Raw genomic sequence first — 26,972 nt, 5'->3', positions numbered from 1 at the left:
AAGGGTGAAATACAAGAAATGACATGTGAGATAAGTCAAAGGTACACCGCCAGATCGTAGTTAAGTTATCGCAGGAAATGATGCTTAAGGTGATTTTTAAAAATTGCAGGAGAAGTACACTACAGTACAGTACTTTATACCGAATCTCACGGTGACGGCAGAAATACGTCTTGAGTGTCTACAGAATTGATATCGTAATAAAAGAAACCTGGACGGGAATATTACGTCGGGCAGTTAGCGTTCGCAAAGCAACCTCGACTAAAGCGTTTAGCTTCATGCTTTCTGTGGCCAAATGCGGACACCAGACGTTGAATCCTGGGGACAGCACGCAGTCGGTGACACCGCCCGTTGCTTGGTTCGTGGGATCAGTTTCAATAGCGCTCGCCGCTGTAGTTGGCGCCGCCTTCTGCGGCTCTTGCCACTCGCTTCCTGCTCGCCACTCTTCCTGCTCGCCACAGCATTACCGCAATTTCAATGGCACCATTTATCCATGAGCAGTTCCCCGGTCGGCCGCGCTCTGTCACTTATGGGCGGCGCATTAGTCGGACGTGCAACCAAGCACCCTTGTGCTCCGTATCCCCTCCCCCCCCCCCCCCGGAAGAAAACGAGAAAACGAGAAAGAACGCTTCCATCACGAGCTGTGGCGCTTTTCGCCTGTTTTTTTTTTGCTGTTTTTACTAGGTTTTAAAATCGTCACGTGACGCTTTCCCGCAAAGAACTTTTTTTTTTCATTTCAAGCATTGCGGCCCTTTTCTCGTCGCTGCCGCAGATGGAGCCCAATTTTTTCGCACGGACCACATGTCACACTGCTCTCATTGTTGGAATAAAGAAGAAAGTTGCGCTTGACGTAATCATGTTCATAAACTTTAACAAAATACTCGTTCGGAATAAAAGAGCACATTCTCTCGAAAGCGAGGCAAATGCGAACTCGCATAAAGATGTGGTCAAGCTAACAAACAAGCTGACTACATGTGTTTTCATGAAAGTCATCAGTGTATCCTCCTCTTGTGCGGCTTCGCACCCACTTATTTCGTGGTGTTTTGAATGCGAAGTTTTGTCTGACGCCACTGGTTCGTGCTTTGGCATATTTACGATAAAAACACACGACAAACAAAACATTGCGGCTACTGCACCTAAATAATAGGAACATCTCGAGGAAAGATAAATCGTTGATCGTTGCATACTTCCGTTCATCTCTTTCCAAAGTGTAGCGCGTTATTTTCGTTTCATTATTAATCATGCCATTGCTACATTCGATTAAAAAATTAAGGAACACCAACAAGCGATTGGGGCAATATTAAATGCTTTTGCACAGCTTAGACGGATAGCATAGGCTTTTCACGCTTGTGTTCCAGCACCTGACAATGCCTCATGACGAGACTTTAAATTCCTCACCATCACATCGACTTGCCAGAGCCGAAACTCGACAGCGATTCCTTTTTCTTTTCGAGTAAAGCTTGATTTTTTTCTCGGAAATTATTGTCTTAGAGCAAAGTAAATCCATCTCAAGTTATCAAACAATACCGTGCAGGTATGAACTTGAATCGGGATTATTCGCATACGTCAATCGAGGAAATTTCCGTTGCATAGGTGCATTTGTTCATGATATCAAGAAGAAATATCAAGCTACACTGCTTCCTTTAGTTAAAATAATTTCATGATGAGGTTCTTCAAGCCATGAAAGTGGGATGTTAGGGCGCTCTGATGACATGCAGTTATGCTGAAATGTAACACCCATGTGTTCGTGGCACGCAAAAGGAAGCGTGCAAGAAGAATGATCTGGACAACATAAACACCGTTTTTCTTTTCGTACTCACTCCATTTATGTCGCTGTTTGCACATCTTGCTTTACCCACAATGAATCCCTTCAACATCACTTTCTCATTTCAGGTATATTTATTTCTGCGTTTAATGTTACATAATTTCCAACAAAATTTAGCGCGTAATAGCTATGAACAAGCAACACCAAAGAAATGTGCAGTAGGGTCAAGACATTAGCGTGGCGCTCTTTGGCCACACCTGCCCCTTGCGCCAATAAACATCAAATATTCAATTCAATTCAGTTATGCTGAAATGTCGTACAAATAGTCACTGTAATATACATGTCTTCATGACACCTAAATGTAGCCTTCAAAACATTGTTTAATAAAAAACTGGCTGTGGCTTCGCTAAGGTTAAGCCCAGGATGCGAAGCATACTAGCCTTTATTTTAACGCGACAGCGTTAAGGAGCTCGTGTCGCAGAAAAGCCGGTGTCGTCGGCTCAGGCGTGAGACGCTTGCTCAGCCGCACATTTCGTTGTCGCGCCGAACGCTGCGTTGCTCGACGCTCACCGCGTCCGATGCGGGGCGCGTAGTGGCTGCGCCGTAGCAAAGCCACCTAGAAACAGTCTCTGTAGCACGCCGCAACCTTCGCTTCTCATTCCAACGAACAGCTCTGTCTCCAGGAGGCATCTCACCTCGTGAGTGTCTAGCAGAGTCAAGCGCAGCTGCTTATAAACCGCCGCGACGCCGCGAGCGACGGCGCGAGTTGGAGCCCCGTTTCTCCTCTGTCGTGACGTCACGGTGTCACGTGGTATTGAAGGCGACACCGCCGCGCCTGAGGAGCTGGGTTGAGCTCTAGTAATATTCTTCGCATAAAACAAGACGGACAACACAAACACCGCTGTCCTTGTTCGACTTACGTGACTGTTCGCACACCTGCCTTTACTTACAATGAATCCCTGCCACGTTGCTAAATCATCGAGCGCACATTTAATTATAGTACGTTAAACCATAAAATATATAGTTTATGGGCGTGATCTAGTTTAGCCCACATCATGTCTTTGAGGCACAGTTCTTATTCAACTTTGCATTTTGTACAATTTTCTTACGTAAAATTCGCCGCTTCCCAGGAGTTGGCGTCAATGGAGCCAATGAATCATAGATTGGCTCCGTCACGCCATGTTACACATCCTTCAAAGTGAATGTGTTTGTTCCAGTTGTTTTCGAATGAGTGTTTTACTAACATGAAAAAGCTTTGAGAGCGACTGCGGACATAATGACAATTTTTCCTTCTCAGCACATGGTTTTTAATCCGATGTCTGCAACAGTGAAGAAATCTAAGTGCGCCGTTAGAATTACACTCATTGATCTTGTGAACGTAGCACTCGCTAATGCCGCTGTGCCTGCTTGGTATCCTTTCGGTAACTGCCGTGAAGGTGCACATAAAATCGTGGAGAATTACATGAAAATCTGCAGCGAGATGACGCTCAACATCGAAGAAATAATAATGGACAAGCTACTCAACAAAAATGTTGAAACCAGCTAGAGCATGACAGACTATAGAAACAATAAATCAGGTGGTTTTCAGCGATGGGATGGAAACCAGCAGAGAACGTTACGAGCGTTGCATCGACGAGCAATACGCAGTTCATATATGAGCCCAGCGTTGGATCGGGCCTGCACATCGTAATAGTTCCCGGAGCAAGTACGATACCTCACAGTGTGCCGTTTGGACGTTACTCCAGTAGCCACTTTCAGCGTGAAATCTCACCCTAATATTACAACGCTAGGAGAAGGAATATATAGACTATTTTTTTCGTAAACCGTCTTTCGCCAATTATGTAGTTTTTGTTGTAACATGGCGACGCATCAGATCATGACGAAAGTCAGAACTGATTGTAAACGGCAGTTTTACCGGTCGAGTGCGTCTGAATGAAGCAAAATCAAGAAACACTTAGAAGGGGAAACCTTCTGATATCAAATGCAGTGAAATGGGAAGTCAATTCTGAGGAAACGCGCAAATTCGGTCAAAGTTCGGAAGTTCGGTCAAAGGTAAAACAAGTGACAGTGCATGGACTTTACGCAACGGTACTAAAAGATATCCAAACCCTCCGCGGCTTTCTCGGAAAGAAGCCTTCAAAGCTGAAGAGAAGTCAGAGCATAGAACCGTGAACCATCGCCTTTCCCATTTGGTCGCTGCACCATATAAACAAAGTAGGAGCCCGGCAGAATGCGATGACAGACCGAATTTATGGGCAAAATGTAGCTTCAATACAGCGGATACGACAACCGAATTCGGGGAAAACGTGTAAAGTGAAGGAATTTTCATAAAGAAGAACGGAACTGCAAAGAAATCAAATTGGTTTCCTTTTCCGTTTCCTGTTACAAGAAAAGCAGATGTCAGTTTTACCTTTCTCCAAAAATTACAGTACCCGTTGAAGGTCCTTAAGATGAGTGCCATGGGGAGAAGTGTGGGTATCTACCACTCGCACCTTACCGCATTGGGAAGCACCAGTACAAATATTATGGAGAGAGAAGTGTCTAAAAAACTACCGAAAAAAGCTTTTTAGAAACAGTTTTCGCGAAATTTCACGCACAAATGCGACTAAACATCATCGTAAGCGCAAACTATTGATGTAATAACACTATAGACCAGGAGTGTATCAGTCCACATTACTATAACCTTTGTGTAGTGGGAGCTACCTGTAAACGACACCGGTTTTAGAAGAAAAACATTACGTTAAGTTACATGTACGCATTGAATGAAATAAACATCACCGTCACAATGGGCTCATTGGCGGAGTGGTATTGCAGATTTGCCAACAGCGACCACCCCGTGAGACGATGTTGGCATCTCACGGGGTGGACACCACAGTACGGGTGTAACACCCACCGACGCTTCAACGCAGGTGCCCTATAGTCACCGCTCTCAGCCGGTGCCTCGGTGCCGGCTTAACGAGAAGCAAAAAATAAAGATGCGCATTGCGTGTCCTCCAGGCGCAACCTACACATGTGCGGTGTCCTTCTGGAAGCATGCCACGTTGGTCGCACAACCTGCCACTTCACTCGCCGCCATCGCCCCTTTTGAGGAAATAAATTGCAGGTCGACGGAACGGTTCATTGGCCGCCGTCGCATCCATCTACGAGAGTTTACTTAAGTATTCCAGCATCAGGTGTCGTCTCACGAGGTACCAGCAATCCTCGTTTGGCCTGTCCATTTGCAGACGACAATCCTCGCGAGAGTGGCAGACGACACTCCGCTTGATGACGCCGGCCATTATCATGAAGGCGTCCATGTCCCGAAAGCGCCTGACGGCCTCTCGAATCATGGCGGCTGTCTATGCAGCATTGATCAACGACAGCCGGGCAACCTACTCCGGGAGTGCGCTGTGACGCGGATCTCGTTCCAGCGCTTAAGCCCAGGAGCTCCAGCTAGGTTGCCAAAGTTCTTGAAATCAATATAAGCATTAGTGTGTGGCATCGATATCGATATATTGAAGCGTTGTGCCTTCGCCTCACGTGGGCTGCACACAGTGTTTAAGTCGATGTCTCCTCCGCTCTCTTCAATACCTGGTCTTCCTGCACTTTAGATTTTCAGTAGCCGCGCCAACTGGTGGCACTTACTCCAGGCCGCGGTCAATGGAACATGTAGCCTAAAGTTACGAGCACCAATTGCGATAGCAAGTTAGTAGATAGCTAACTGGGTAAGGATAGTAGTTTTATACGCAGTGTAAACTTGTAAGCATTAGCTTAATAACTAAATTAGATTTGATTAAATGTGTAAGCGCGAATGAGTGAGGACGAAGAAAGAAAGACACACACAGAGACAGCGCTGTCTTTGTGTCTGTGTTTCTTTCTACGTCTCCGTTCAGTCGCGCATTCCTTTTTTCTCGTGGACTGAAACCAACAAGCGCGCCTACGTGTTTTAAAATTACAAGCACGGAGCCCCGCGCGCGCAGTAAACATGAATGCATCTCGTTCGACGGGCGCGGAAACTCGCTGTCAAAATGCCGGAGAGAGAAATTGCGGCAGCAGCAGCGATCGAATAGACCTTCGCGCATTTTCTCGCTTCAACGCGAACGAAACGTCGAAAACGCAGCGCTCATGGAGCTGCCGTCATTACGCGTCCTCTGCAAACCCGGCAAATTGCTTTGAAGATGATGGCTACGCGTACGCTAGGGGGTGCTCTAGGCTCGGAGGCCTTCGCGGAAAAGAATTCCCCCCCCCCACCCCACCCCACCGAATCCCTCGCCTCGCCCCTATGTCTCGCGTGCGACAGGAGAGGAGGTGCTTCCGTCAGCCTTCCTCACTCGCGCTTGCGACAATGAGCTGCGCTCGCAGGCTCACCCTCGCTTGCTTGCACTCTCACTTACGGCCCACGGCGCGCATGGACAACTTTATCGACCTTGGGATTCACACGGACCCTGAGTTCCTGCTCGCCACATGACGAGACCTTCAGTTCTCCGCAGTTGTACCTGGAGGCGTTGACGCTGCTGCAACGGCAACAGTTATCTCCGAGCGTTGGCACGGTCGGCCGCGCCCTACAACTTACGAGCGGCGCTGTATCGAGCGGCTTTGTATCACCTCCCTCCCCCCTCCCAAAATAAAAGGGGAGGGAGGCACATGAAACGTCGATCATTGCAAAATTGCGTTCCTCTCCTTGCAAGGTGTAGTTTCTTCACAGTCTTTGCGTTAGCAACTTGGCTTTTTCTGCGTTTGATTAAGAAATTTAAAAAATTGTTACAACCAAATGCAGCGATTTCAGTTGTTTGGCAATGCTTAGACTGCCGTGTGAATGCTTTTAGCGCTTGCCCAACAGCAGCTTTGCTTGTCTCATGACGAGACATTGAATTCCTCGCCGTCACTTCGAGTTAGTAGAGCTGAAACTTGGCAGAAATTCTCTGTTTCGAGTAAGACTTGATTTCTTCGGTGGTAGCCAACGTCCTAGTGTAGAGTAAGTTGATCTCGTGTTTTCATGGAATGCGGAACAGATAAGAACATTAATGGGCATCCTTAGCATCTGTCCATCCGTTAACTTTCATAGCATAGGTCCATCGGTTCGTGACGTCAAGCACAAATATCCAACTACGCTGCTTCCTTTGGCCATATTTATTTTCAAGATCAGATGCTTGGAGCCATGACACTGCGGTATTAATAGGGTGCTCTGGTGGCATGCAGTTATGCTAAAATCTTGTGTAGTGAGTAAATGTAACATGCCTGCATTCATGGCACGCAAAGGCAGGCTTGCAAGAAGAACGAGCTGAATAATACAGATGCCGTCGTCCTCGCTGTACTCGCTCTATTTACGTCCCTCATTGCAGAGCTGCCTTTACAGACAACAAATTCATGCCACATCTCTCTCACATTCCTGGTATATCTATTCCCCTGTTTATTGTTACATTATGGCCAATGAAATGTAGTGGGCAATGACTGTGAAGAATTAACAGTAATGAAATGTGCAGTAGGGTAAAGCATATACTTATTATAGTTTATACAACTATAGAACTAAGCCTACACGTTGTCTTCCAGCCATCGTATTTTTTTTTTTTGTAATTATGCATTTTTCGTCACGGCGAAGGCAACTCCACTGCCAATGGAGCCAACATGTATGTAATAGACAGGCTCACATATGCCATTATATACGACTTTCCAAGTGAATATCACTACATCCACAATGTTGAATAATTACTTTGTTAACTTAGCAACATTTAACATATACTGCAACATTCTTAATAAACTTTGTATTCAGCAAATATTTTTTTGATCTAATGTGTGCAGCAGCGAAGGAACATAAAGGCGCCTTTAGCATTAGCAACATTTATCCAGTAAACGTAGCACTCGCTTATTCGTTTATCCGGGCTTGGCAGCCTTTCCGTGTTTGCTAGCCGGGGCTAGAAACACTGAGACAGCCTGCGTTGAGTCAACACAGCCTAGAGTGTTGGATGCCTTTACGGCGATCCTCAGTCCCAGGGTACAGTGACGAAACCTGAGGCGACGTTGGCTACCCGATGAGCATATAACCGTCCTGTGCACAAAAACGCTATAGAATCGTCGAAAATGGCATGAAAATCTACAGGGAAATGGCTGAGAACGCTGTGGAAAAATACAACAGTTGCTTAGGCGTTTAAGAATCACCGGCGTTTGCGAAAGAACCTTAGCTGAGGGCACGGACTCTCAGCACGAACGCCATTAACGAGCAAAACGCTTAACAGGACAACCCTCTACATCGTTCCAATGCTTCTCTACAATAGCTTTAGGAATCGAGGATAGTGGTTTTATGGGCCGCGTAATCTTGTAAGCATTCGCTTTCTAACCAAATTAGAGATGATATAATCTGTAAGCGGGTCTGAACGAGGGCTTAGAAATAAACGGACACACAGAGACAGCGCTTTCTCTGTCTCTGTGCTTCTTTCTACGCTCTGGTTCAGTCGCGCTGGCACATTTTATCATGGATTGAAACCAACAAGCCCGCCTACATGTTATAAGTTAACAAGGACGATGTCATGCGCGCACAGGCAAACATGAACCCACATCGCTCGATGAGAGCGGAAACTCACTGTCAAATTGCTGGAGCGAGGAATGACGCCATAACCAGCAATCGAATTGACCTTCGGTTATCTCTCGCTACAACGCGAACGAAACCTCGAGAACACAGCGTATACGAAGCTACCGGCACTACGCGAACTCTTCAAATATCGCAGATCGCTTTCGAGATGAGGGCCGCCGAGGGAAAAGAACGCCCCCCCCCCCTCCCGTCCTCTACTCAACTCCGGGCTGAGAGTGAGCCGCGTTCTACGGTAACTCTCGCACGCTTTCGCTCTCACCTACAGCATATTGGGCGCGCCGCCGATTTTATCGACCTTGAAATTTATACGGAACATCACGGCGTCGGCGACGGCAGAAATGCACCCGGATGGTCCATACAATTGATATTGCAGTAAAATAAACATAGTAGGGTCGTGAGGCAGTTATTGTTCGCAAAGCAGCCACGACTAACGCTGTTGGCTGCATGCATTCTGTAGCCAAATGCGCGTAGCAGACTTTGAATACTCGGAAGAGCACGCTGCACATGATTCCCCATGTTGCTTGGTTTGCGGTATCGTTTTCAATGGCGCTCGCCGCTATTGTTGGTGCCGCATTCTCCGGCTCATGGCACTTGCTTCCTGCTCGCCACATGCGAGACATTCAGCTCTAAGCAATTGTACCGGGAGGCGTTGACGCTGCTGCAACGGCAACATGTATCTCCGAGCGTTGGCGTGGTGGTCCCCACGGTGCAACTTACGAGAGGAGCATTACGTAGAAGTGCAACATATCGCAGGGGCTCTTTGTATCACATTCCTCCCGCCTCCCAAAAGAAAGAGGGGAGGGAGGGAGATGAAACGTTGATCGTGTGAAAATTCGATTCCTGTCCTTGCAAGGTGTAGTTTTTTCACTTTCACTGATTTAGTAACAGGACCTTTTCTGCATTTGATTAAAAAAATGAAAAGCTTCAACGAGCAACCGCGGGAATTAAAGTTTTTTTTGCAAAGCTTAGACTGCCGCGCGGATGCTTCTTGCGGTTTTCCCAGCAGCAGTTTTGGTAGTCACATGACTAGACTTTGAATTGCTCGCCGTCACTTCGAGTTGCCACAGCACAAATCTCCGCAGAAAGTCTCTTTTTTCTTTTCGAGTAAAACTTCATTTCTTCGGTGGTAATCAAAAACTTAGTGTAAAGTAAGTTCATCTCGAGTTTTCAAAAAATGCGGTACCGATATCAACATTAATGGGTGTTATTAGCATCTGTCCATACGTTAACTTTCATAGCATAGGTCCACTGGCTCGTGACATCTCTAATAAATATCCAGCCACGCTGCTTCCGTTCCGCAAATTTATTTTCCAGGTGAGGATCTTGGAGCCACGAAACTGGGATATTAGGGTGCTCTGATGACACGCAGTTTTGCTGAAATGTTGTGTAGTGAGGAAATGTAACATGCGTGTATTCATGGCGCGCAATGGCAAGCATTGAAGACGAATGAGGTGGACAACACGAAGGCCGTTGTCCTCGGTCTATTTACGTCCCCGTTTGCACACCTGCCGTCACAGACAACAAATCCCTGCCACATCGTTTTCTCATTCCAGGTATATTTATTTCTGTGTGTAATGTTACCTTATGGCCAAGGAAACTTAGTGGGGAATAACCGTTAACAACAACCAACAATGAAATGTGTAGTAGGTTAAAACTCATATTTACTATTCTTGATACGCGTGATCAAATGAGTCTGCACGTAGCTTTCGAGGCATCAATTATTTTGTACTCGAGGTTTCTCTCCCACGATATCGGAAGGACATTGCTGTCGATGGAGCCAGAACGTAATAGATGGGCTTTGACATGTAACTATATAAGACCTTCAAAGTGTATATGCATAGATCTGGATTTTTGGTATTATAATTTATCAGCATAACAGCATTTTGAGAAACGATGCAGGGCTCATGATAAGCTTCTTTACCAGCACATGCCTTTTAATACAATTTCTGCAACAACGAAGGACCTTAGCGCGCCATTAGCTTTGGCCACATTTATCTAGTCAACGTAGCGCTACCTAACGAGGGTGTTCCGGCTTGGCACGCTTTCGGAGTTTGCCTGCCGTGCCTACATTCGCGGACAACTCCGTGTGGCAGTTGAGGAAAAGCTACGAGGGCTCAGCTTCTGCACTCGTGTTACCGCGCCAAGTACTCCGACAGCGTTTGACGATGCTTTCGGTTGCTCGGGACAGACGCTGAATCGACGCACCTTCCACTTGCGGCGGTTTCGCGTTTGCCCAGACGCGGAAGGGAAAAGCCGCAAAATAAGTAAACGTTTACATTCAGTGGCCTGTTTTGTCCTGTATAACGGCTGCTAATCAGATGCCTACGTTTCCTCTTCTGTTGCTTAAACTAACGTGAGTGAAAACGCGGCATTCTTTTCAGGATCGCTACCTCCTGTGCGCGCTTCATTAGCTTTCCCTTCATTAGACAGGTTTAGTTTAGCGTACGCTACTAAATAGCGGGCCGTCACTGCGCATGCGTGAATGCGTGGTTTGCAGATTTTGCGTGAAACATGGCGACGGTCCTGCTAACCCGCTTCGAATCGAATTTGGCGTTGCTTTTGTAAAATGCGCTTCGTTCGTACAATAGACTATAAATGGCTTTCGCTTAGTCTCAGGCCGCTTCGGCGACATAGTATTATGGGTATGCTTCTGGTGTTTTCGATATCGCTTCTAGTTTTGAACGAATCGAAGCCTAACAAAAGAAATGGATGTTTGCATGGATTTTATGCGCGTTGCCTTTGGAACGGGGCGGTGAGTTGCGCCACCATGCTCTTGCTATTATAGTGCTTGGTGTCCTATCTCAATATTCGAAAAACATTCGAGATGTCATCGCCACCTATTGGTACAGTCGTGAGATAACCGCAACAAAGGCATATGGCCTCTGAGGTCGGAAGACCTCGCACAGCAACTAAAACTGTAAAAAACGCGCGCTGCTTAATGTGCGCTATACTTCAGCATATAACGCACGGTATAGTTGCGTATACTAAACTAAATCTGTCCATTGTCACAGAATGTTGTGCGCCAGCACATAAACACTGACACAGCCCGGGTTGGGTCAACACCTTCTACAGGGATGGCCACCCTTGCGTCGGTTCGACACTCACATGCTACTGGGACAAACCGTGTGTGTTGCTTGCGCGCTGGTTAGCCGCATGTCTGAGGCAACGTTAGCTACTCGTTGAGCAAATACCTAGTCTGTGCACAAAAACCTTATCGAATCGCAGAAGATCAGATGAAAATCACAGGGAAATTTCTGACACCACTATAGAAAAAAAAAGGGGGGGGGGTATGCGCAGGTCCCCGTCAAGAACATTGAAACCGAAAGGAACGTCAGAGATTACACTATACAAACAATAAATGAAGAGGTTCTCAGTGACGTGATGGAAACCGGCAGACGGCGTTACGAGCGTTGGACCGATGAGCTATACGGAGTTCATATATCAGCCCAACGTTGGCTCGAGTCTGTTTGATAAAGCAACCGCGATGACTCACAGTTTGCCGCTTCCAACTTACTCCACTGCCCACTATCAGCGTCACATCATTCTAGAAGGCGTCATCGAGGATCTCCTCAAAGAATGCCGCATCATTCATCGCACCACTACTGCGTATCATCCGCAGACTAACGGCATGACCGAGTGCTTTAATCGCACTCTTGGTGACATGCTGGCCATGTACGTTGAACCCGACCAAACCGAATTTGACCATGTCCTAACTTTTCTGTCCTACGCTTATAACGCCGCCCCGCTGACTACCACGGTACTTTCACCCTTCTTTCTCCTGTTTGGACGCGTACCTTTTTCCACAATGGATACTGTCCTTCCGTACCACCCTGACTCCACTGAAACAACTACCCTAACCGAAGCTGCTGCACACGCAGAAGAGTGTCGCAAGCATTCCCGTATATTTACGGCAGAAGACCAGCAACGCCAGAAGCACCATCGAGAAACTTCCAATGCTCCTGTATCCTATGTTCGTGGCTCGCTAGTGTGGCTTTTGGGTTGCAGCCTTTACCCCTGGACTGTCACCGAAACTCGCGTCGAAGTACCAAGCCATGTGCCGCGTGATCAACCAAACGTCTCCAGTCAACTATATTGTGGAACCCCTCGAGCTACCTTTGGATCATCGCCATCGAGGACGCGAAGTTGTGCATGCCCAGCGTCTCAAGCCCTACTATGATCCGCCTGTGTTGTCCTACCCGTAGGTCGCCGGGACGGCTTCCTTTTCCGCGGGCGAGATAACTGTACTGTAAAATAAGGAGCATTGGGGCTGTGGCTAGGAGAGAGACAACGGCGATCAGAAAGAACAACCTTGTTTCGGTGCTCGGTCGGGTACGCTAACTCTCGCTGCTCCAACGTTCTAGTCGCGAACGCCTACTGCTCAAAGCGCTTCACGACAATATATATATATATAGATATATATACACTGATTGTATACGTAAGATAATTAGTGGTATTTACAATAAAAAGAATAGCAACGACAGAGATATTTATGGCATCCAAGGTCGCACCATCACGCGCAAAGCCGGTAGGCAAGAACCTTATCTGCGGAAGCTTAAGAATAACGCCGCCACATGTCCATCACGGACTGCCTTTTTATCTGACGTGGTGCGACTATTCAGTTGATAGTCGTTTCAGTTTCAGTTTTCAGTCCTTGTCCGTTTCCTTCTAAGTACGCCAGTGTCCACCCACGCCTACATTTTTCTATGGTATCGTACCGTTCTGCTAAGAAAAAGGCAATAAAAGTGACGTGGGACTCTATCGGCCAAGCTCTATGTTACCAGGGTTCTCTTTTCAAGTATAATTGATAAAGTTATTTTTCAATGAGTTCAGCATAAACGTATTCCAGTATCGAACTCTGAATATGAATTCCGCGAAGGCCCTATTACTGAGCACGCATTGCCCTCGGAGAAATAACACATTTTCCCAATTTGAAGACAGAAATAATGCATACAGAATTTTTGTAGAGCTGCCAAAATCTTTTGACGATATGATTTCGAATGTTTCGTTAAGCCAACTTTAACGATGGGATGTAGGCGAGGAAAGCTCACCTCTAAAACGTTATTACCAGGACACAGAAACACTTTCAATTACTGAATCACTTTCCGACTCTCTTCATTTATAATCAACGAAGCTCTGTAGGACCGTTTTTACTCAATGTAATTATTTAATATTAACATTATAGTGAGTAAATACAACGTTGAAATTCGTCATTTACGCCGACGATACTAGTACGAATTCTTAACAGGCAAATGAGTTCACAATGTAATTGATGCAGTTATCTCACTCTAAGAAAATTACGTGAGTGATCTCATTGCAATAGTCTTCGAAGTAATGTTGGCAACACCTTCTTCTACAGAACCTTCTTTTATTAGAGAGTGTTATATTCTCATTTTAGAGTTGAGAATTTTGAGGTCCGGGCAACGAGGATGCATGAATATTAACATAAGATAAATCAGTTGCAAAAACAATGCCTTCAGACAGTTGAAGACGTATGTCTGTATTAATAGATGAACCGCCTATTGATCAAACATAATGCATTCCCTGGGACACACATATTTGATTATATTTTTCTACAATATTTAGGACGGAAACATTTCTTAACAACGCTTAGCTATTGACAAAAGCACGTACGTTACAAATGATAAGGCAGGTACGTAGCACAGAACTATCATGAATGACAACGTTATAGACAATTTAATGTTTACAAACAATACGTAATAGGCTACCAAGATTAATAATATGTTAAACTATAAAACATACATATAGAAAACCTGACATCAAGGGAACTTTGAAGGGAAGGCGCTTTGGCATGTCGACTAATCGCGCCGACTAGTGCGGTATCCCCGTCTCAAAGGGAGAGGGTGCGGCTGTTATTAGGTCCGTTCGATTTCCGGAAACATAACCAGTTCATGGCGGTTCATGAGAAGTTCCGAAATTGCACAACTCGGTTTCTTCGATGCAATCACAGCGCGACACTCGAAACGAATGTCGAGGTGCAGACGCGGTGCAGATGTGGTGCAGTCGTTTTGTTCTTTTTCCCACCACAGTGGACGGAGTGCATAAGTTTCACAATTCCTGAACTACTGTTATGAGGACGCACGCAAGATAGCTTATAACGGCGTCTGCGCATGTGTGCTGCGTCGTCTGCTGCGCCGCTGTTTCGCACCTGTACGTCTGCACCAAGTCGGCACCGACAGAAGAGAGGGTGAAGCAAAATCATCAACCAAACCTGCAACTTTCCTTCTACTTCTGAAATGAACGGGGTGGTTCAGAGGGCAGTAATGCTACACCGCTGAAACGAATGGCAGTGTGCAGCACCTTGGGTTTAACTGGTCCATGTGGAGCAGGCGAATCGAACGTACCGACTGTTTCGGACGTAGCCCCTTTATGCCTGCTTTCGCCCACTCTTCAAAGCTGAAGAAGGGAACATTTGTTTCTCGAAAATTATCCTAACAGAGCGGCGGTCAACTTTTACAGCGATTTTGGTGTCCTTCGTGTATTTGGAAACGCAATCTGCCGTCATCTTAGAATTTTAAGGTCGCCTTATCTCTCCTCGATGCCACCATGATCACGCATGCTATTGCATTGCAGCTCAATGACTAAATTTGTCCTTTCTCTCTTTCCGCGTGGAATCGCAATATATGCAATATAAGCATTGCGGCGAACTCGTTGTCTAGTATCTGCAAAAGTTACATGGCGGAATTGTGTGTCGAACATTGATTGACGCATAGCTGCCACTGAAGGTGGCCACCGGCTGCCCTTATCGTTTTCGTCAGAACAAGATACCGCGCATGAAACTGGGGAACGGTGGCGCAACCAGACATGAAGGGGGGCAGGGGTGTATCGCCAACACGGCCTGCCCATTTGCGCAAGCCAACACTCGAGTGATGCTTTCTAGATGGATTTGTCTGATATGCTCGCCTGTGACTTCCGTTGTTTTGGCGGCTTCGTTCATTTCGCCTTGTCTGCCTTGATTAGCCAAAATCTTTAAGGAAATCTATTCTTTTCTAAACGCATGAAGACTGGGAAAAATAAGTAAACTAAATTAAATTATATTCTGCGGGTTTCACGTGCCGAAACAACCATATGATTATGTTTCACGCCGTTGTAGGAGACCCCGCAATAATTTCAACCTCCTAAGGTTCTTTAACATGCCGTCAAGGGACGTTTAATGCATCGATTTGATCGTGCTCCTTCGGGCGTAGCACATAGGTGACCCTGAGAACTCTTATCATGCCTGCTAGTTGGAGTGATTCCGGCTATCGAAACGCGTCAAGATTGCTGAAGCGACTCCGCGCCGCCGGCTTAATTACCCCTAGAAATTTCTTCAAGATGTTCTTTTCCGCCTCTCGATGCCTGGGCCCGTGGCGTATCATGATTACAATGTGAGGCTTCTGTACTAGCCGTCCTCTGATCCTATGCTTTCGTCACACAATTTTATTGATGTTTACTTATTTAATTACAGAAACGCATATATTCGTTGTAAATGATTAGCTTCCGAAGTCACGAGGCGTTTCAAACCTTAAGGACCGAGTTTAGGGACATTCATGTACGAAGGACCATTCTGGGGCACAATCCTTAACATTCTGGCCAAACTCCACCGTATTGTCATATTCTATAACTGCATTTTTTTAATGTTAAGCAGACGAGCCATAGCAGGCATCTTGGCCAATTAGTGCTAACCAGAGCGGAAATTCAACAAGAGGGCAGAATTCGACAATGTCTTGCGAGAACTCCTGGCTCAATGGCCCGGTTTCCACATAAACTAAGCGTTTCATATCTTAAGGATGAAGTTTAGGGACATTCATGTATTAAGCACAATTCTAGGGTACAATCATCAACAGTCTGGTGAAACTCCACCGTATTGTCAAATTCTATAATTGAATTTTTTTTAGAGCTAAGCAGGCCAGCCATGGTGGCCTCTCGGCCAATCAGAGCTACCGAGAGCGAAAATTCAACAAGAGGGCAGAATTCGACAATGTCTTGCGAGAACTCTTGGCTCAATGGCCCGGTTTCCACATAAACTAAGCGTTTCATATCTTAAGGATGAAGTTTAGGGACATTCATGTATTAAGCACAATTCTGGGGTACAATCATCAACAGTCTGGTGAAACTCCACCGTATTGTCAAATTCTATAATTGCATTTTTTTAGAGCTAAGCAGGCCAGCCAAGGTGGCCTCTCGGCCAATCAGAGCTACCGAGAGCGAAAATTCAACAAGAGGGCAGAATTCGACAATGTCTTGCGAGAACTCTTGGCTCAATGGCCCGGTTTCCACATAAACTAAGCGTTTCATATCTTAAGGATGAAGTTTAGGGACATTCATGTATTAAGCACAATTCTGGGGTACAATCATCAACAGTCTGGTGAAACTCCACCGTATTGTCAAATTCTATAATTGCATTTTTTTAGAGCTAAGCAGGCCAGCCATGGTGGCCTCTCGGCCAATCAGAGCTACCGAGAGCGAAAATTCAACAAGAGGGCAGAATTCGACAATGTCTTGCGAGAACTCCTGGCTGAATGGCCCGGTTTCCACATAAACTAAGCGTTTCTTATCTTAAGGATGAAATTTGGGGACATTCATGTATTAAGCACAATTCTGGGGTACAATCATCAACAGTCTGGTGAAACTCCACCGTATTGTCAAATTCTATAATTGCATTTGTTTTAGAGCTAAGCAGGCCAGCCATGGTGGCCTCTCGGCCAATCAGAGCTACCGAGAGCGAAAATTCAACAAGAGGGCAGAATTCGACAATGTCTTGCGAGAACTCCTGGCTGAATGGCCAGGTTTCCACATAAACTAGCGCCAGAGCTCCTTGTGGTAACTTCAGATTGTTGCTTTTGCACGCAAAATTCCAGAATTCAATTTAATTGTTCTCGCGATTATCGTAGAAAACTCTGGCCACAGCAGGGCGTGCCCTTTCAGAATCCTTTTTAAAAACTTCGTCCCCGTTCAGACGCAGCGCCCTCTACAATACATTGAGACTTACTTGCTCACCCCTCCTGCCGTGGTCCATGACGTCACTCAGTTTTGACCAACACCTCGCGTATCGCGGACGTGTCCCCAGGTATGCCCACGCCGTTCGAAAGACGCCTATTGCTAAGCCTGCCGAGCCCCTGAAGCGTCGGACTGTCGTTTCCGTTGGCGACCGGGTAGGAAGTGTTTTCCGCATCTGTGAACTGCTGCGTCACGATGTGAAGTTTTGTGTTCGCGGAGTGTTCACGTTAGTGTGTGCCTACACACTCTCGCAGTGGGGCGACGCCACTTGACACACTGTCCCGGCAACTACGACAGGGGACCGAAGGTTCGAGTGCTCTCGTCCCCAAAGGACGGACCAAAGAGTGACGGCTTCCCTTCGTGGAGATGACATCAATATTGGCGTTCTCGCCTTGATCCGAAGGTACGTGCACGTCTTCGCAGTTAAATCGTTGCAGTTAAGTCGTTCTAGAAAGCATCGCGTCCAACATGTGCTCTGTTCTTGCTATAAAACATTGATTTCGTATATGATTTGGACTTACCATATCGTAAGCCTTGATAGTGCCTCGTGGGTTTATTTCTGCTTTGAATCCTTCGCTTTGACTGCACCGCTTTGTTGTCGCTTTCCGGTTGTGACGTGGAGATGGCAACGTCGCTTTAATATAGCGCACGAGTCTTCAGTGCTGTCGTTCTTTCTATAGGAGCGTTTGGACACGTCATCAGTTAGGGCGCACGCTTGAAGTAAGCTGTACAGTGTTCTGGGATGTATTTTCTGACCAATGCTTTGTCGAGGAAGTTCGATGACGCAAGTACAAAGACGTATCGGGGAGTGGGCTGACACCCATTCTGGCCGATTGCTGGCGGCGCTGCCACCGAGTCCTTTGTTCTTCGTTTGTTTCGCGGTGAAAGTTCAGCAATTAAACTCGTAAGCGCTCGTTCGCCGAGTTCGCTTTTTTGCACCGGGCGATAACGTTTAGCATTTGTTGGCCGGTGAAAAGTGGCTACCACAGAAAAATAAAGTAGTACAGGTGTCAATATACATCGTTAGCAGCAACGTAGACTGAAAAAAAAGTCCGTTGGTCGAATGATAACAAGCGCCATTTCTGTTTGCACATGCCTAACCATACGAGTGTCTCCTGCCTTTGAAATGTATATTCTTGGAACACAAGTTTTATTGCCTTTTTTTTTGCTTCCGTTTGTATGAAAAAACCTTGAGAGCCGTTAAACATTTCGTTGCATCCCTTGGGCACCGCCCCTTTGGTAACAGCTCCGATTGCTTGGTTGACAAAAGAGGGAGGGGAGGGGGGTGGGGGTAGGCTGTCGCGACAAGTGTTATGTACTACGCAGTTTATTTCCTACCGCAGCTCCGGCGGCATGTTTACAGTATTATTAGCACGCGCCCGCACCTCTCCAGTACATTTCCCTCCTCTGTTTGCCTGAACTGCGAACTGCCGTACTGCAGGCGCAGTTGGATGCCTGCACACACACATATGAACAATTTCCTCCTTTTGTAGCTTGATATATGGGGTGGACGGGAAGCAGTAAGCCTATTATTTACTTATTTATTTTATTTACTTACTCTCAGGGCCTTTCGGCACTAGATATGGGGAGTGGATTGTGCAACAAATAAAAAGAAAATAAATTGCAAGCTTATACACAATATTTGTTAATTATAGAATGTTAGCTGAAATTATGATAAATGCAGTAACAGAACACAACATTTAAAAGTAACATCAAACGAGAAAAAAAGGAAAACGCCAACACAAGTTCATACATATTTGCTATCCAGCAGTGTTAGCTGGTGCTTTTCGAAAATTGTCAATCTTATTAATCGAAACAACGTGAGAAGGACGTTCATTCTAATCTTTTGACGTATACGTGGCAAAAATGAGTGTAAAATATATGTCCTGTTACGTTGACCAATTCTAACTTTATGCTGATGATCAGTATGTTGAGATAACTAATGTGGTCATGACATGAATTTTGGATGAAGAGTTGGGCGGTGATACAGCTTATGAAAAACTGAAATGTGGGGAATTCTTCGACTTGTTGCTATCGGTTGAAGACCAAGATTCGATTTCGTTGAAGATACGCTAGCACCACGGTTGTAGTCCCAAAGAATAAAACGAGTGGCGTTGTTTTGTATCATTAGTTCAAGGGAATGTGCTAGGTTTTCGCGAAAGGGGTCCCATAAAGCTGCAGCGTATTTATAGAATATACTGTTCACGTTTCGTTTTTTTCTCAGTGGTTTCGACAACACATTGCGTGTCGAAACAAATACTTCTCGCCTCTTTCCTGTAAGAGAGAAAAATGATTGTTCTGAATAGCTGCTCTCCACAAAAAATGTCATAATACGACAAACAAAAAAAAACGATTCATGCTAGTTGGGAGAAAGGTCAGATAGAAATGCGATGCGAGTGTTTGGAGGAGGATGCCATATTTCTTTAGTTGCAGTGCTCTTCGGGAGACGCAGTGCTATCCTTTAGGTATTCATCCAAACGTCGAAGTGCTGAAAAAAATGGTATTTGATGGTTCGCCGACGCACACGATGTTCGCAGCATTATTATACATTGTGGTAACATTGTTACCGCTGGGACACAAAGGGCTAACCGAACTCCTGACCGAGACATTGAATGAATCAGCAATCCTTTTTTTTTTTTGTCGAACTTCATGCCTCCCCACGTTTCCGGCATGGAACGAGATGCCTAAACAAATTTACAGCCTGTCTACTTGAAAACCGCCCACGTGATCACAGCGCGGCTGTCACACCGATGCTATCGCGTGCAGTGGGATACCGGCGTTTCGCTCCTGCTGACAGTCCGTGCTGCGCGAGTTTCGAATTATAGCCGTGTGCGCACCTCGAGTGGAAATCGCTCACGCACCCTTTATTGTTGATGTTCCGGTGTGTTGAAGCCATTTTGTTATGTTGCACTTTGGGAAGTCGCTCTGTCCGTGGGTTCTTTCATTCGCTAAAGCCGTCGGTCGCCATGCCTTTAACACGGCATTAGTCATTTCGAGCACTTTCAGTCAAAGGTAGCTGAACAAGTTCTCGAGTTAGACGTTCTGTATCCGTTTACAAGAATAGACTCTTATGACCCCCATAGTGGGTTCTTACCGCGTGCAGAATATGTGCTCGTGTATTTCAGGCAGTTAAGTTACCTTTGGAAGAAATTTTATTTTCAGTCTTACCATACAGGAAGACGAATGTCTGTAGCCGTTTGCAGGCATCTCAAGACGTTTTCAAGTGGTTCTGTGTTTCGCGGGTGTTGCGGACAGCTTCGGCGACAAAGAGAGCACAGTCCGAACACGATGAGATCCAGCAATACAGAAGCCTGATAGATCGTAATTCAGCAGAAAGGTTTTAGAGTAAAGAAAACAGAAGAAAATATCCATATTGTAACTCTAAACGGTGACGCAACAGCGTGATGGTCACAAATATAGCTCGCTTTATTCTAGCATTTGATTATATATGCGCGGGACTGACCGCCGAGAGTGTCTGACCATTCAAGATGCTTAGCCATGCTACGGTAGCCTTTTTGCATACATTCCATACAACCCACAGAAGTCGTGCACTCTCGGCTTGGATTCAATGAGATCACTTCACCTATATACCAATAGCTTTGATTGCTCGTGTTGCATTGATTGCACTGAATTTCTCGTGTCACGTGGCACAATACCCAGGGTGCTCTTACGAGACTTTCACGTCATCCACCCTTGGAAAGCGAGGTATTGCATCCTCCGTCTATGGCGCAAGATCAAACGCAACATGTCGCTTGCGAAACGCATCTCGCAACCGAATGACACCATTGGACAATATTCTCGCCATCGCACGCGTGAGAAATGGCATTTCGTATGTGATGATCAGAACATTCCCTTACAACTTTGCGAAACGTGACACATAGCTTGCGAACTAATTGGCCCCTCAGAATCTTCGACTGCCACTACTGCAGAATTCAGAAGCAAGATCATCCTGTTGTAGCATGCGTCCAATACGGAACTTTTTGATGCACTTTGTAGCAAACATGTCGCAGCCGCAGACACTTCTGTCCGGATATGTTGGGGCCTCTGCGTCCCATTTAGGCGGCTATGTAACGCTTGCAGAGCTCAATCAGGCAGTTGCCGCTGCCTGAACAAACACGGCCTCCGGCCCAGACCACGTTACCGTGAGCTGCCTCTCCAGTCACTCCGAATCAGACTAACAGCACCTTCATTACCTAGCACGGGAAACCGCATGACATCGATAACCTAAGGCCTATTTCTCTCACATCAAGTGCGCACAAGCTCCTAGAAGACATAATTTTTAGTGTATTTAACCACCATCTTCGGCAATTCGACCAGCTATGCTCATAACTATTTGGCTATTCGCGACTCATCTGCAACTCGAGATGTGTTGCTCAACATTTCCGAACAAATCGAGAATTCCTGCATGGCCCAACTTGGAGCCACACTTGCTTCTTACCTGAAGACGGCATTGCAGTACACAACCCATGACAACGTGCAGGACGAACTACAACGAAATACTGGATACAGTGGAACACGTATGTGCAATATTATCCGTGACATAATGCAAAAAAGAGGTGAGGTGTGCAGACAGGACACAAGACTAAGGAAGAGGTCAACACGAACGTCGACTATCAACTGAAGAGAGCACTGAGGCGAAAAAAGAAAGAAGACACAAAACTCACCTGCACAAGCTCTGGAATGGTATCGCCACGTGTCAGTCGAATACATGTGCCGGTTTACGCGAGAGATAACTGTTAAGGCACTAAGCAGTTAACAGTTATACCGCGTCTTGTGGTAGACGCATGGCTTATATATAATGGTGGAAGTGCGTGCATGAGTCAGCCATCAATTGCTTTACATTAGAGCTGTGCACGGGCTGCGATTCTGAGCCCGCGCCCGGCCCGGGCCCTACACTACCACAGGCGGCCCCGGCCCGGCCCGACCTGCAATAAAGCGACGCCGACACAAAAAGACACAATATCAGGAAAATCAGTTTATTTAACTGACCTTGTAATGTTCAACTCTTGCATTCCATATGACAAAATCGTCAATATATGTACAGATGCAGCGCGCGCACACAATTGTTATTCTAAGTTATTGTGCAAAAACAACAAGTTGTCCATTGATGAAGGGTTAAGGCAAGCGCTTCCGGGTGCGCGTCTTCGGAGCTTTGTGAAGCCTAGTCCTGAGAACGCCACAAAACACCCGATCGTCCCCTTTTTTTGGGTGCCGACAGCGGCGAGTTGAAAAAGTTCACCCGTTTCTAAGGTGCTGCTGAAAGAAAACATTGACCTTTCTAGCATGGGCAGTGATGCCGTGAGCTTCCTGTCGACTTCGGTCAACGGCGTCTTCAAGTAATACCACTGCCCATTGGAAAAGCCCCCTTTACCCCCCTGCTTGGCTAATTTGTATGTGTGGCAAAGGCGACCCCGCGTGCGCCCTACACAGACTCATCTTTGCTTCCCAAACGCTTCGCTTCTCAGCCATTTTACTGGAAGGCGCCTGCAAGCGGCGGCTTTTCCACAGCGTCGGTACTTGGTAGAACCGAAAACCCATTCTGAGCCTCCGCTATCTTTCGTTTGCCTTTTGTTATCGTTTGTACTTTTCTCCCGTCCCTGTAGATTCCATTTTGGATGAATAAATACGTTGCACTTCCTGCTGTACCTACATGCGAGACAAGCATACTTTCGCATACGGTACGCAGTCGCGATCTGGGAGCCCGACCGGTCCGTCCGAGACATAGAAAGCCTGGCCCGGGCCCGGCCCAAGCCCGAGTGAGAGAATCGCCCGAGCCCGGCCCACGGGCTGGGCCGGGTCCGGGCTTTCGGGCCGGCCCGAGCCCGTGCACAGCTCTACTTTACATAAGGAAGAGATTAATCCCCGTATGCAGAAATGCAACTTAAGTTGAAGCCCATGCTTGACTTGATTCGAGTGACGCCTATCGGGAACACGCCGTAGGAAACGCAGTGAGCGTCTTTGGGCACGTTAACGCCAGGCGTCATCTAAATCAAGTCAAGCATGTGCTTCGACTTAAGTTGCATTTCTGCATACGGGGGTAAGTGCCTTAACAGTTATCTCTTACGTAGGCCGGCACATGTACTCGACTGACACGTGGTGATACCATTCCAGAGCTTGCGCAGATGAGTTTTGTGTCTTCTTTCTTTTTTCGCCTCATTGCTGCCTTCAGTTGATAGTCGCGGCGTTCGTGTTGTTCACTTCCCTACTCTTGTCTCCTGTCTGCCCGCCACACCTCTTTTTTTTGCATAATGAATCCTTGAACTAGCTCAGCTTTCAGTCGTTCTAAATTATCCGTGACATCGTTTGTGCTCCAGCTACAAGCATTGTCGGCGCTATCCCCCCCCCCCCGTCATTCCATCATCCTAAGAGTGGAATACCTCAAGTCTCGGTATTATGCCTTAAATATTTATTTTTGCCCCGTGTAAGTGGCATTGCACACCTCGGTCGATATGCTAGACTGATTAGGCAAACTATGCCGATGCTATTACGATGTCGATCGGCACATCGGGATTGGTACCGCCGCCAAACTCTTTACTTTGATATTTGAAATCTGCCCAGATGAGATTAGATATGTATGACAACAAAAAAAGCTGTTTCACCCGTAATCGAAAGTAGATTTAAGTGTTAGATGACTACCGGCAAACCATATTGGTTGGAGGAATTACGACAATTATTCTCAACCATCTCACAACCATACGCGGCGCGCCGGACGCTGGCGGCCTAGACACTACACGTGGCGCCATCTCTCGAAGGAGGCGGCGTATTACTCACGCCATGGAACTCACGGACCGCTGGCGTTGATAAGAGCGCAGGCAACCAGAAGATGACAAGTGTACGGTGCACTGTGTTTGACTTTTGAACGTCGCCATTGGATATGACAAATTAAACCTTGATGTACAATGGGTTACAGCTTCAGTGATATTGTAAACAAGCAACAGCTTCAGTGATATTGTGAACAAGCATTGTTAAGAAATTGATAGCAATATTTTGCTTCCAATTGGGAGTTATTCTGTTCCTTTCTTTTAGAGCTATGGCAAGGTTGTAATTTGTAATTTAAAACACAACAGCTCTTCATACAGAGCGATAGCTGTAATTCTAAGTTGGTCATGGCCCTGTTCTTGTCTAGTTTCTTTTTTTTTACTCTCAATGCAACATGAATGACCTGAGACCTGAGCATAAGCAGGATCTTTCGCGACAGAAAATCATCGGTGACGATCTGTCTGTGTCATTGCTTCAGGACTATGCACCCAGTGTACAAGTAAGGCAACCTTGCGTACAGTTGAGTGAATCCGGGAGACTACCGCGCTGAGCCACGTGACCGCTCTTGTGCTAATTACAGCGCGCGCTCATCCTTGAAGTGGCCGGCAGACCAGGCTATAGGTGGCAGCACTATCGCCGCCATACTGTGGATGGTCATTCGGCTGCGCGCATTGAAATATACATACGTGGCGGCGCTTTGCTGTGCGCGATTTGAGCTCATATTTTTTTAAACGCACCGACTGCAATCAAGGTTTACTGTATTGCACTCCCATGCCACACTTTTGTACGAAACACACAGAAAATACCAACTATGCGAGAATGGAGCGCAAAACACAGTTTGTTCTGGTATATCCACGGTACTTTTTGTTTGAGTTTGGCTTGCGGTTCGCCCATTCTGGTTTTCGCTACCGTTAGGCAAGTGAAACTTCTTCTAGTCGGTTATAAAAATGCCTGTATTCCTGAGCAATGATGTTAAATTGTCAAGTTCTTGCATCTCTACTTCACCACTCGTGTGTCACGTAACTGCCTTTGACTGCTATTTCATCCTTTATCAGATGCGTAATTACGGGACTGAGTGTGCTTTGGAAGGATCACCACTTGGCTTCACAGTTTCTTTTTTTTTGCGCGGTAGTATTTCAAAGATATTGTTTCAGCAACAAGGTTGCTTTTGAATAATTATTTGCATGAGAACAATGCGAACAATTTTACGGAATTTTAAATAGAAGCCTTATTCCGTTGTTTTTTGTATTAGTGAAAATAATGGCCGTTACCTTACGTCAAGCTAACAACACCACGCTAAAGAGCTCACATTAGCCTCAAGCAACTTAGCTTTGAGGCGACCTGTGTCTAGCGACTGAAATATTACGCATAATGATATTGTAATACTGTACTTGCTATTCCCTTTTGTAGCAGCAAAGCGGGAAAATGCGCTTGCACCCTCTGAAACAACCCTCTGAAACAACTCAGGATTGTTGCGTAACCACCAAACAGAATCATGCAATCATATGAGTCAGATCAACTCTATCCGGCCAAATCAAAACGGCGCTTAAGATTTTCTTTTCTGCTGCTGTGTTGCCTCAGCCAACCTTCTTCGTGTTTCATGGTATAGTAAATATTGCGGAATAATCAACACAATGCTACAAGGAATCTCTAAGGCATTGCGTTCAGGTATTCTAGCAGCATTTCAATTATATGCAACGAATCCAGTTATTTCTTTAGAAGCGCCAATGCTTCATGCAGCAATAAAATTTTAATGATTCTGACGAAGCGTAGGCAGGTGTGAGGATGCGTTTTGCTGTTGCCTGCCAGCACCCGACATTGCCTCATGACGAGACTTCTGATTCTTAATTGTCACATTGAGTTAAAAGAGCTGAAACCGCAACAAATTTACTTTTTTTTCCCGTAAGACTCGATTTCTTGGGGTAGTAATTATTATAAAACCCATCTCGAATTTTAAGAAGACAAGGTACCATTGAGAGCGGGTATAGTAATTACTTACACCTATCTATAGATTAACTTTCCGTAGCAAAGGTGTATTCGTGCGTGACATCAAGAATAAATATCCAGCCTTGATACTTCCTTTGCTAAACTGTTTCGTTCATCATTAGGCCTTGGAGCCATGAAAGAAGCAGCTGGTGTATCAGGGCGGTCTCATGGCATGCAGTTATGCGGAAATGTCGCACAATCAGTAGCTGTAACATACGTGTGTTCATGACACTAAAGGCAGACTCCAAAACATGGCAAAAAAACAAGACGGAAAACAAACGCCGTTGTCTTGCTTCCTCGTTCGACTTACGTCGCTGTTTGCCCAACTGCCTTACAAAGTTAATCCCTGCAACATTGCTCAATCATTCATTGTATATTTATTTTTCGTAGCTCAACACTTACACTATACTTTGCGTCTTTGAGGCAAATATATATATTCTTAGGTAGACCATACGAACCAAAGCGCACGGTTCCAATGGAGCCAAAATTTTTAGATTGGCTCCCAGACAGCTCGTTACACAACCTTCAAAGTGAATGTGACTGTTGCCATTGTTTTCGAATGAAGTTTTTACTAAAATGGTATTCTTTTTAGTGCGACTTCAAAAATTGTGTTGGCGTTTCCTTCTCAGCGCGTGCCTTTTAATCTACTGTCTGCAACAACGACAAAACATAGGTGCTTCATTAGAATTACCGACATTTTTGCGGTGAACAAAGCACTCGCTAATGCGGTTGTCCTTGCTTGGCATTCTTTCTGTAACTTTCATAAAGGCCCATATAAAATCGATTAAGACATGAAAATCAGCAGCGAGATGGCGGTCAACACTGTCGAAACATTAATCGATAAAGTGCCCAACGAAAACATTGAAACCGGCAGGAATATTACACTATAGAAACAATAAATGA

The 26,972-nt window shown here is 45.9% G+C and overlaps 1 protein-coding gene across 1 annotated transcript in view; it reads left to right on the top strand.

The window, feature by feature from the left end:
* Nucleotides 1-26,972, top strand: part of LOC139049297 (uncharacterized) — a 384,277-nt gene that overhangs the window by 309,663 nt on the left and 47,642 nt on the right. The window contains exon 4 of the mRNA XM_070524675.1: nucleotides 17,579-17,727. The gene's annotated coding sequence lies outside the window, so the exon portion shown is untranslated. The remainder of the gene's footprint in view (nucleotides 1-17,578; nucleotides 17,728-26,972) is intronic.

The sequence above is a fragment of the Dermacentor albipictus genome, chromosome 8, assembly GCF_038994185.2.
Source record: "Dermacentor albipictus isolate Rhodes 1998 colony chromosome 8, USDA_Dalb.pri_finalv2, whole genome shotgun sequence".
Lineage (NCBI taxonomy): Eukaryota > Metazoa > Arthropoda > Arachnida > Ixodida > Ixodidae > Dermacentor > Dermacentor albipictus.
The sequence above is the reverse complement of the archived record's forward strand: the minus strand, read 5'-3'. Positions and strand labels throughout refer to the sequence as shown.